This window comes from Carassius carassius, chromosome 2, assembly GCF_963082965.1.
Source record: "Carassius carassius chromosome 2, fCarCar2.1, whole genome shotgun sequence".
NCBI lineage: Eukaryota > Metazoa > Chordata > Actinopteri > Cypriniformes > Cyprinidae > Carassius > Carassius carassius.
This window is the reverse complement of record NC_081756.1, coordinates 31,875,936-31,887,427: the sequence shown is the minus strand read 5'-3', so window position 1 is coordinate 31,887,427 and position 11,492 is coordinate 31,875,936. Positions and strand designations below refer to the sequence as shown.

The window sequence follows — 11,492 nt, the reverse complement described above, 5'->3', positions numbered from 1 at the left end:
TTTTACAAGACTAAAGTCTAAGCCCTGCACTCAAGTATACCTGCTTGTGAATTGATCTTGCATTTCAAATAAAAACATTTCTAAAAATGTTGCTAACTCTTGTGTTTGGAGGGGGGGGGGTTTGGTTTGGTCCTCACACAGCACACAGTGTGACCTATCAAATATTACTATATATAAAAAAATAATAATAGTGACTATTATTGCAATTTATTACGTTTTTTCTTTTTTTAATATAAAATAAACTAAATAATTAAATTTGATACTATTTTATTTGAAAATAAAAAGGGAGTATTAAATAGAAATGCAGTTATTTTATAGTAAACTTAAAAGAAGAAATTGTAATATTTGTATTATTATTATTCTTATAATTTCTTATAATCAAACTGAAAATCGTGTTGCCAGCAAGTAGGTATATGTGCTTCCGGGTTTAGCGCTGCTGAATGAAATGTCAAAGTTTTGCATTGTGCTTTGAAAATCGTAGCGGGTTGCCTAGACTTATGCTTTCAATTTAAATAGAAATCGTATACAGTACAATTTTTGTCAATCTAAAATGGTAATTTTGCATTAACAGCTGTCAAGCAAAATAGAAATTTTGTACAAAAAAAAAAAATATATATATAGTTTTGTGAAATAACCCTACCTAGGTTTTTTGCTCAGTCTTAAAAAAAGAAAAAGAAAAAAAAAAATATACACTGCATTACAATTTTCTGGATTCTTTTGGTCAATAATTATAAAAAAAAAAAAACACCAACAACAACAAAAAAAACTAGTTGAACTTTAATGTTTGCGTAGCTATAATGGGGTAGTTTAGAAAAGAGGCATGTCCAAATATACCCAAACACCTATAAAGCCTAAACGAAAACTCAAAACTTCACGAAAGTAGGTGATTCTCAATAGGTGATTCTAAAAAAGCATGCAATTTTTTATGGAGATCGGACCACAGGTGACGCTATAACATATAAAAAAAAGTTTAAAAAACACTATATATATGGTAAATGACTTCAAATTTCAGAAAATGTTTACAGATTCACACATACACTAGATCAGGGATCAGCAACCTTTTCGGCATGACGTGCCATTTTTTATTTTTATGGTTAACCACTGTGCCAAGTGTGCACAGCCCCCCCCCCCCCCCCCCCCCACACCCCGATATAATTCTGTATTTAAACGGTACATACACAATTTTTTATTATACGATAAAAAAAAGTTTTTTTAACGTTTAATCAACGTTAATGCACTGCTTTAATTGATGAACGTGCACACACACACACACACACACACACAACACACACCACTCGCACACAGAGATCTGAGATCGTGCTGTGCAAAAAGTAGCATTCAGAAGCTCATAAACCTATGAGTGTTGTCACGCTACTTTTATTAATCGATACTGAATCGCTACATTATATTTCTCAACAACAAAGGGGCAAAATCGCTTCATTGTCTGCAGAGAGAGACAATTTACCCCTCCCCCCACTTTCTTTCTCTCAAAATGGCCATATTTCAGAAAATTTTTCATCACTGGATATAGCTTTAGGTCATTTAACATTTCTATGGTAAAACGTATTATTAAAAGTTGACTAATGTTAATTGATTTGCAGCTTCATCTTACCTCACTCTCTTTAACGTTAAACTGACGCTTCGCGCTCTGCTTCTGTGAACAGTAAACCCCGCCTACTTTGATCTGATTGGCCATCTCAGTCATTTTGACATTGACGAGTGTTGTTAGACCGAGGCTTTGATCTGAAGCACCTAGTATGTGCAGTGTTTGCACGTGCATCCATGCAAGTTAATTCTCACACTTTAATAGTATCTGTAGCTCCTAACAGGCTGTGTGACTATGAGAAGTTATTACATCAAACTGTACGTCATTATACAGTTTTCCTTATTGCTTGCGTGCCAGCGATTATCCCTCTGCGTGCCACTGTTGGCACGTGTGCCGTAGGTTGCCAACCCCTGCACTAGATCTTCACATTGTACGATATATCTCCTCATTCTTAACAACTTTACTTATATGACCACTGCAAATGGTTCTTTAAATGTTAGAGATTATATAAAAAAACCTACTTTATAAAGTAGTCTTAGGTTTTTAACTCAAAATCAATTAAATCAGTGCAGCACAATTTTCTAGTCTATGTCAATAATTATATATATAAGAGCTGAGAAAGTTAACACATTAATGCATTAATTGATTACCGGCAACAATTATTTTATTGCATTAATGAAGTTTTTTATTATTATGAAAGTCCGTTGATCACTGGCTCTGAATATACAAAGACAAATCATGGGTCAACGGGAGGGGATGCAACCTATCAAATTATTTAGGCTAAGCATCAGCATTCACAAACCACTGTCCACTGTTATTTCTAACATAAAAAATGCAACAAGCTCATAATCATGACTTTATAAGTTGGAAATATGAAGTTTCCAATAGCACGCAAAGACAGCAGAGAAGTGCTCTCGCTCAACACGGTGGAGTGAAACATTTAGCTAACTTTGTATTATTATTTTGAGTCGTATGTGATGCGGTAACATCCATCTCACAATATATTGCTTTAGATCTATCGCTTTTGCCACTCAGAAATATTCACGCAATCATGTAGCACATATCAGAAGATCTGCACTCCGGGGGCGGTTAGCACTCACACTCACTGGTCTATATATAACTGAACCGCACTTTTGCCCACCTCTTCCAACTGAGCCAGGGACCACTAAACAGAGCTATCACACTAGTCAAACGAACCAGGCTTTGGGGGTCAAATGCGCTCTGGCGTGGTTAAGATTGCATAGTGTGAGCACACCCTAATTATTCTCCCGCATCTTGTCTCTACCCGCCCATCAAGTGTTGTCCTGTGCCTCAATCTGCTGCGATTGGTGCCTGTAATCTAATAGGTAGGCAGAGGTGGAAAGTAACGAATTACATTTACTCGCGTTACTGTAATTGAGTAGCTTTTTTGTGTACTTCTACTTTAAGTATTTTTTTTTATCTGTAATTTTACTTTTACTTAAGTATATTTTGTTTGAAGTATTGTACTTCGCTACATTTTAAAACACATTAATTACTGAGTAAAAAAAAAAATCGCTCCCTGGAAGCTATGTCAGTAAATAATGGGCAGGAGGGCAAACTGGCGCTAAAATCACAAGAAAGATGCAGACGGACAAAACAGGCGTTAGTGGTGCAGACACCGCTGAAAACGAAACCCCGTCATATTCTGAAGTTGAACTCAAGGAAATGAAGTGAACCCCTGGCCATATGTATACTCTATTATGGTGTGTATGCTGTGCTTGCCTAGGGAGACCAAACTAGCAGTTTATAAAATCTCGACAAGACATCAACCCCACGTAAGCATATAGAGGTGAGCTAAATAATTGCGTCATTGAATTGGTGGTTAAAATGATGCTTTGACATTTTAGCAAGAGGTTTTGCACAAATTATCCAAAAAGACTGGTGCGGAGTGTGCGATATATATCGTCTGCGATAATATCATAATTGTTGTTTTAATGTACGCGCGCATTTAGAGTGTTCTTTCACTGTGTGATTCAGTCTGTTGAAATGCATTTAGAATGAAATCAATCAAAATCATTTAGAATCAAAATCACACAAAGAATGCTGTCTTTTCCTCTAAAAATCATAATCACACACACACACACACACACACACACACATATATATATATATATATATATATATATATATATATATATATATATATATATATATCTATATATATCAGTGGGGATTTCTTTAAGACTGCAAGGGAAGCTCAGCTTCCCCTCTAATGTAAAAAAAAAAAAAAAAACGGTCAAATATTTACTATTGTGTATTATGTATTGTGTTAATCAGCTACATGTCGGCTGACTCGATTTTCTTCTCATACATTCCCGTAGCGTCACAGTGCATTTCCCTGTTGAAGCCGAGCGTCCATTGACTTCAATGGGGCTGCTTTGAACAGTTTTTTTCAGTGCTCCGAAGCTAGATGGTCATTGGATAATAGTGATGTGTCGTTCTTGAACGATTCGTTCATTTTGAACGAATCTTTAATGTGACTCGGGAAGAACGAGTCGTCTCGGGGAGTGATTCGTTCAGTCGCGCATGCGCATTATTCTATAGGTTCTGTTCTAGTAGTAGTGATTCACCTGTCAGTCAATGCAGTCTTGAGCCGTAAAGAGAATTGATTAGTTCATAGTTCGGGTCTATCGGGTTTTTGACTCGTTCCTTAATCACGTGACAGCCCCATACGCTAACCCAGCGGTTCTCAATTGCAGTCCTCGCGCCCCACTGCTCTGCACATTTTGAACGTTTCTCTTAGAGCTTCAGACATTTGTTTTATTCGAAAATAAGTGCCCTGCGAAGTGGTCATCACAGGATATTCAGCCATGATTCCAGTTCGAAGTGAACGTAGCTATATGTTCCAATCAAAGTGCATTGAAGTGTGACGTGAATTTAAATTGTATTGATTTACAGAGGTATATGATGTCACAGTTGTCCATGTTTAAAGACGCTGCACAGCACAAATCAGTGAATGAATGTTTCGATGTGAGGTAAACTTCAACAGATTTCCCCTGCTCAGAGAGTAGGGAGCAATGAACAATTAGAACACAGTTCATGCACGGAGTTCATTTCTAACGAGCTGATTATCTGAATCAGGTGTGTCAACAAAGAGAAACGTGCAAAATATGCAGAGCAGTGGGGCGCGAGGACTGGAATTGAGAACCGCTGCGCTAACCCAATGCAGTCTGAGCCGGAAAGAGAATTGATTAGTTCATAGTTCGGGTCTTTCGGGTTTTTGACTCGTTCCTTAATCACGTGACAGCCACATACGCTAAAACCAATGCAATATGAGCCGGAAAGAGAATTGATTAGTTCATAGTTCGGGTCTATCGGGTTTTTGACTCGTTCCTTAATCACGTGACAGCCACATACGCTAAAACCAATGCAATATGAGCCGGAAAGAGAATTGATTAGTTCATCTCATGAGTCTTCGGGTCGGGTCGAGTCATTCCTTAATCACGTGACAGCCACATACGCTAAAACCAATGCAATATGAGCCGGAAAGAGAATTGATTAGTTCATCTCATGAGTCTTCGGGTCGGGTCGAGTCATTCCTTAATCACGTGACAGCCCCATACGCTAAAACCATAGACAGTAAAAGAATGCAGTATTGAGTCGGAGAGAGAATTGATTAGTTCATCTTTCGGTTCTTCGGGTTGTTCGTTCTTTTGGCCCGTGATGTGACAACATTGGCTAGAGTAATTATTAAATCAGATTGTCTGTATAAACCATACTTTTGTAACATATGACACTTTATAAACATTAAAAAACACTGTGTACATACTTTTGAATTGTTGTTTGTTTATTTTTGTGCCATTAAAGCTTTGTAACAAAGAAGACAACTATTCCAAAATAAATCAAAATAATAAAAAAGTATAATAAAGATAAAATTAAAAGATAATAAAGCCACAGGGTCTAATAACCTTAACAAATGAACTTTAAAAGTATAAAAAAAGAAAAAAAAAGAAAAACTAAATATTGCACAACAAGCTTTGCTTTTTTTAATATAATAATTTAAAATGAATACATTTTAAAATAAATAACATTTTTGTGCCAAAATAAAAACTTTATATCAAAGAGTATAACTAGTCCCCAAATAAATTTAAACCATTTAAATAAAAATAAATGAAAATGAAGAGATACTAAAGCTACGGAGCCTTATAACAATAACAAATTACCTTTAAAATCACAACAACAACAAAAATATTGCACAACAAGCTAGTCTTTTTCTAAATAAATAAAAATAAACTTTAAAATAAATAACACACTGTGGCTATATTTTTAGGACTTGCTTTAAGGCATGTTTGCATTAAAAAAAACAAGCTCCCTGACCTTGGATGGGCTGAGTCTGTTTCTTCTATCTGAGATAATCTGCCCAGTTTTAGAAAAAATTCTTTCAGATGGCACAGATGTGGCCACAATGCAAAGTCTTGTCTTTGTGACATCAGAAAGGCTTTTGTATACTGGTGAACATCTCCTCCACCAGGCCAGAGGGTCTGATGTGCGGGGTAAGAGTGGCTCTGCAAGGTAGGCCTGCACCTTTATAGCATCTGATGTCTTAGAAGAGGTAACAGAAGGCCTCAAGCTTGCTACCCTCTCGTCAAAGTCTTCCCAAAACATGGCCCCTGCACTGGCAGTAGCACCAGGATCTGAAGTATCCTCCTCACTCTGAGCTGGGTTAAAACTGTTAAAGCTGAAGTTATCATAACCTTAATGTTTTAAACTAACATTAATAATTAAAATTAAAATTTTTATTTGCTTTTAATGTATATGTCATTATTCAATCTTCTTATACATATATTACACCAATATGTCAAGTCTGCCTAGGAAAAGCAATTATTATACTAGCAAACTCAAAATTGGAGTAAAAATGAACAAACTAGTATAAATACTTTTTATTGTAAGCTTGAATTATTATATTATTATATAGCCTAGTGTTTATTTACCGATAGACAGTCAAAAAGACAAATTAATCAATATTTTATTTATAACAGGGTTTTATTTATTTATAAAATAATAACAAACCAAGTTACAAACAGTTACAAAAACACAGTGACAGAAAATGTCAGAAATAGCGTATAGGTCTGTCACGTGATTAAGGAACGAGTCAAACTCGACCCGAGACCCGAAAGACTCATGAGATGAACTAATCAATTCTCTTTTCGGCTCAAGACTGCGTTAGTTTTGCGTATGGGTCTGTCACGTGATTAAGGAACGAGTCAAACTCGACCCGAGACCCGAAAGACTCATGAGATGAACTAATCAATTCTCTTTTCGGCTCAAGACTGCGTTAGTTTTGCGTATGGGTCTGTCACGTGATTAAGGAACGAGTCAAACTCGACCCGAGACCCGAAAGACTCATGAGATGAACTAATCAATTCTCTTTTCGGCTCAAGACTGCGTTAGTTTTGCGTATGGGGCTGTCACGTGATTAAGGAATGACTTAAACCCGAGGACTTCTTGTCAGATAAGAGGTGAGGTGAGCTAATCAGACTGAAGACCCAGGTAAAGAATGAATTTTTTTTTCTGTATCTTATAGCATTTTAGTTTTGTATTGTTTTTAGTGTGATCAACGTTTGCGTAAGTACTAGATGTGTTGGGGAAGTAACACATAACATTTTCATTACATTTTGCTAAAATGAACGAAATGAACGAAATGACTCGGAAAAAAGATTCGTTCATTTTGCTGAACGAGACTCAAAAGTCCGAGTCGGTAAAATGATCCGAACTTCCCATCACTAGGATAAATGCTGCGATTATGTCCCGCCCACGGACGCTCAGCGTCTCTGGAGTTGAATGAAGACTGGGCTTCCGCGTGATGATTGGAGGATCTGTCGATCTCCTTTTGACTGACAGCGGTCTGCACCATAAGAAGTCGGTGAAGCTGTTTCACGCTCAGTCCCATGATCGCGGATTTCTCAAGTGTATTCGAAAGACAAACTGCGGCAATATTTCTTGATATTTGTAAAATGCAGAACCACCACAAAATTGAATTGGTAACTAAGACAGATTGAAAATGTGCACTCACACACACACACACACACACACACACACACACACACACACACACACACACACACACACACACACACACACACACACACACACACACACACTATAGCCATCTAGTGGTTAAAGTGATTTATTACAATTTTTAAACTGAATTTCCCCAAAAATGGGCAAAAATCTTACATTAAACCTTATAAAATTATCCATGGTATCCCCATGTATGAAAGTTAGAAATCTGGGTCTTTTATGAAGTGAATTTTACCTGAAATGCTTTTTTCTTTTTTTGTAAAAAAAAAAGCCCATCTAAATAAATATTTATTTATTTATAGAAATGTAAAAGATTTAAATCCTCCAAAAACTGTACAAAGTTTAGTAAAAACATAAATGAACAGAGTAAAATTATATTTGTAAAAAATTTAAATATTTTACTATTACAAAATGAAATGTTATTGTCTGGGGTCAAAAAGACCCAGAGTGTCACTACAAATGAAGACCATCAGAGGGTTATAATGTAGGCCGAAAATGAGCTTCCCCTCTTTGAAAGACCAGCAGCCGCCACTGATATATATATATATATATATATATATATATATATATATATATATATATATATTTTTTTTTTTTTTTTTTTTTTACAACAGGACAGTAAACTAAGAGACTTGCGTTTTAGACACCATATTGCCGGTTTTTGTTCTATTTCTACAACAAAAATTTATTCCAAACACAGCCACCAAAGCAAAATTTTGCGTCTCTGAGCAACATGACAGTGTTTCGTTTCTGAATGAATCAACCGTTTAAATGATTTGGTTCAATCGCAATGACTCACTTATTAACAGTGACTTGCTGACACATACTGGCCATTTTAATTTCACATTTAAAGTATCTTTTGATTTTTTATTTTTTTTATAATTGAGTTTTTATAATTTCAAATGAGTATTCAACATTTTATGTCTGGCATATCAAAACATTATTCATGCATTTGTAACTGCAGGTTAAATGCATTCTTGTCCTGCACTAAACAGTGTGTAAATACATCTAAATGCCACGTCCGATGAAGCTTTTGCATTTCCTCTGTATTGAAAAGATGAGTTTGTTGATACTGATTTGCCTGGTAACAGCCCAAATGTTTTATTATTCTAAATAACTGATTCCTTTAATTAAAAACTACTAGTTTGAGATTAATAGGCCTATCCCAGGGGTGTCAAACTCAGTTCCCGGAGGGCCATAGCCATAGTTTAGTTCTAACCCTGCTCCAGCACACATATCATGTAGTTTTCAAATAAACCTAAATGATTAGATTAGCTGGATCAGGTGTGTTTAATTAGGGTTAAATCTAAACTGTGCAGGACTATGGCCTGGAACTGAGTTTGACACCCTTGGCCTGTCCCATTTTTGACTCCCTCCCACTGTTTAAAATGTAACTAAGTAATTTTTACTCTGAGTAAATTTTAAATGAGCTACTTTTTACTTTTACTTGAGTTGATTTTTTAGACTGGTACTTTTACTTGTACTTAAGTAAAATTTCATTAATGTAATGGTACTTTTACTTGAGTAGAATATTTTTGTACTCTTTCCACCTCTGTAGGTAGGTGCCTGTTATGATCAAGGCTCTGGACTCTGAGCATAACTCGTTTTTCTGTAACTAACTATAAAATATTTTCTATAAAAACTTTAATGTTCTGGCAGTGACAAATGGCTTGTTTTATATTTAATTTAAGTTAATGTTATAGTTGAGATTTAGGCTACAATAAATATTTTAACTACTACTATGTAAAAGGAACACTGCTGTAAAAAGCACCTTATTTGTTTAAAGTGTTTGCAAACAAAATGTTATTACACTTTTGTTCATATAGCAGTAGGCATACTTTTAGTGAAAAGAAGTACACAATACATGACTTTTGAATGCATTATTACTTTTGTGTATAACGATGTGATTAATCGCAGACAATAATGTGATTAATCGCAATAAAAAACATTTTTTTAAATTGTTGCCCAGCACTATATACAGTATATATATATATATATATATATATATATATATATATATATATATATATATATATTAAAAAGGAGAACTTTTGCATTTGCACAGCTATAAACAGGGTCCTTAAAAATATGGTCTTGATTTAGTCTTTCCCCCGAAACCTATCTCAATCATGTGACGGAAATGTTACGCCCCTCACCATACTGTTATGGCATGTCCTGGTAAGAACACCGGTGCAACAGTACAAAAACAATTACAAACGAGGCATGTCTGCATTTGTGAATAGAGAAACAACAAGCTCTACTCTACACTTCTCACGTTTGAGTCATCAGAGTGAGGAACGGCAGGGGGCTTGAGTGAGGAACGGCCGGGGGGCTTGAGTGAGGAACGGCTGGGGGGCTTGACTGAGGAACGGTCTGCATCTAGTGTGAGGAACGGCCGGGGGCTTGAGTGAGGAACGGTCGGGGGCTTGAGTGAGGAATGGCCGGGGACTAGTGTGAGTGTGAGCAACAGTAGAAAAACAATTACAAACTAGGCATGTCTGCATTTGTGAATAGAGAAACAACAAGCTCTACTCTACACTGCTCACGTTTGAGTCATCAGTGGCAAATTACAGGACTTACAGACTGTGGGTCTGAAGCACCAGACTGTCCTTGCAAAGATTGAGGAACGGCCGGCGTCTAGTGTGAGGAACGGTCGGGGACTAGAGTGAGGAACGGCCGGGGGCTTGAGTGAGGAACTGCCGGGGACTAGAGTGAGGAACGGCCGGGGACTAGAGTGAGGAACGGTCGGGGACTAGAGTGAGGAACGGCCGGGGGCTTGAGTGAGGAACTGCCGGGGACTAGAGTGAGGAACGGCCGGGGACTAGAGTGAGGAACGGTCGGCGTCTAGTGTGAGGAACGGCCGGCGTCTAGTGTGAGGAACGGCCGGGGGCTTGAGTGAGGAACGGTCGGGGGCTTGAGTGAGGAATGGCCGGGGACTAGTGTGAGTGTGAGCAACAGTAGAAAAACAATTACAAACTAGGCATGTCTGCATTTGTGAATAGAGAAACAACAAGCTCTACTCTACACTGCTCACGTTTGAGTCATCAGTGGCAAATTACAGGACTTACAGACTGTGGGCCTGAAGCACCAGACTGTCCTTGCAAAGATTGAGGAACGGCCGGCGTCTAGTGTGAGGAACGGTCGGGGGCTTGAGTGAGGAACTGCCGGGGACTAGAGTGAGGAACGGCCGGGGACTAGAGTGAGGAACGGTCGGCGTCTAGTGTGAGGAACGGTCGGCGTCTAGTGTGAGGAACGGCCGGGGGCTTGAGTGAGGAACGGCCGGGGACTAGAGTGAGGAACGGCCGGGGACTAGAGTGAGGAACGGTCGGCGTCTAGTGTGAGGAACGGCCGGCGTCTAGTGTGAGGAACGGTCGGGGGATTGAGTGAGGAACGGCCGGGGACTAGACTGAGGAACGGCCGGCGTCTAGTGTGAGGAACGGCCGGGGGCTTGAGTGAGGAACGGTCGGCGTCTAGTGTGAGGAACGGCCGGGGGCTTGAGTGAGGAATGGCCGGGGACTAGAGTGAGGAACGGTCGGGGACAAGACTGAGGAACGGTCGGCGTCTAGTGTGAGGAATGGCCGGGGGCTTGAGTGAGGAACGGCCGGGGGCTTGAGTGAGGAACAGTCGGGGGCTTGAGTGAGGAACGGCTGAAGACTAGAGTGAGGAACGGCCGGGGACTAGAGTGAGGAACGATCGGGGGCTTGAGTGAGGAACGGCCGGCGTCTAGTGTGAGGAACGGTCGGGGGCTTGAGTGAGGAATGGCCGGTGGCTTGACTCAGGAACAGCCGGGGACTAGAGTGAAGAACGGCCGGGGGCTTGAGTGAGGAACGGCCGGGGACTAGAGTGAGAAACGGCCGGGGGCTTGAGTGAAGAACGGCCGGCGTCTAGTGGGAGGAACGGCTGG

At 38.8% G+C, this 11,492-nt stretch overlaps 1 protein-coding gene across 1 annotated transcript in view; it reads right to left on the bottom strand.

Annotated features, from left to right (window-relative positions):
- Positions 1-11,492, bottom strand: part of LOC132097840 (cocaine- and amphetamine-regulated transcript protein-like) — a 284,097-nt gene that overhangs the window by 226,264 nt on the left and 46,341 nt on the right. The gene's annotated exons all lie outside the window — the stretch shown is intronic.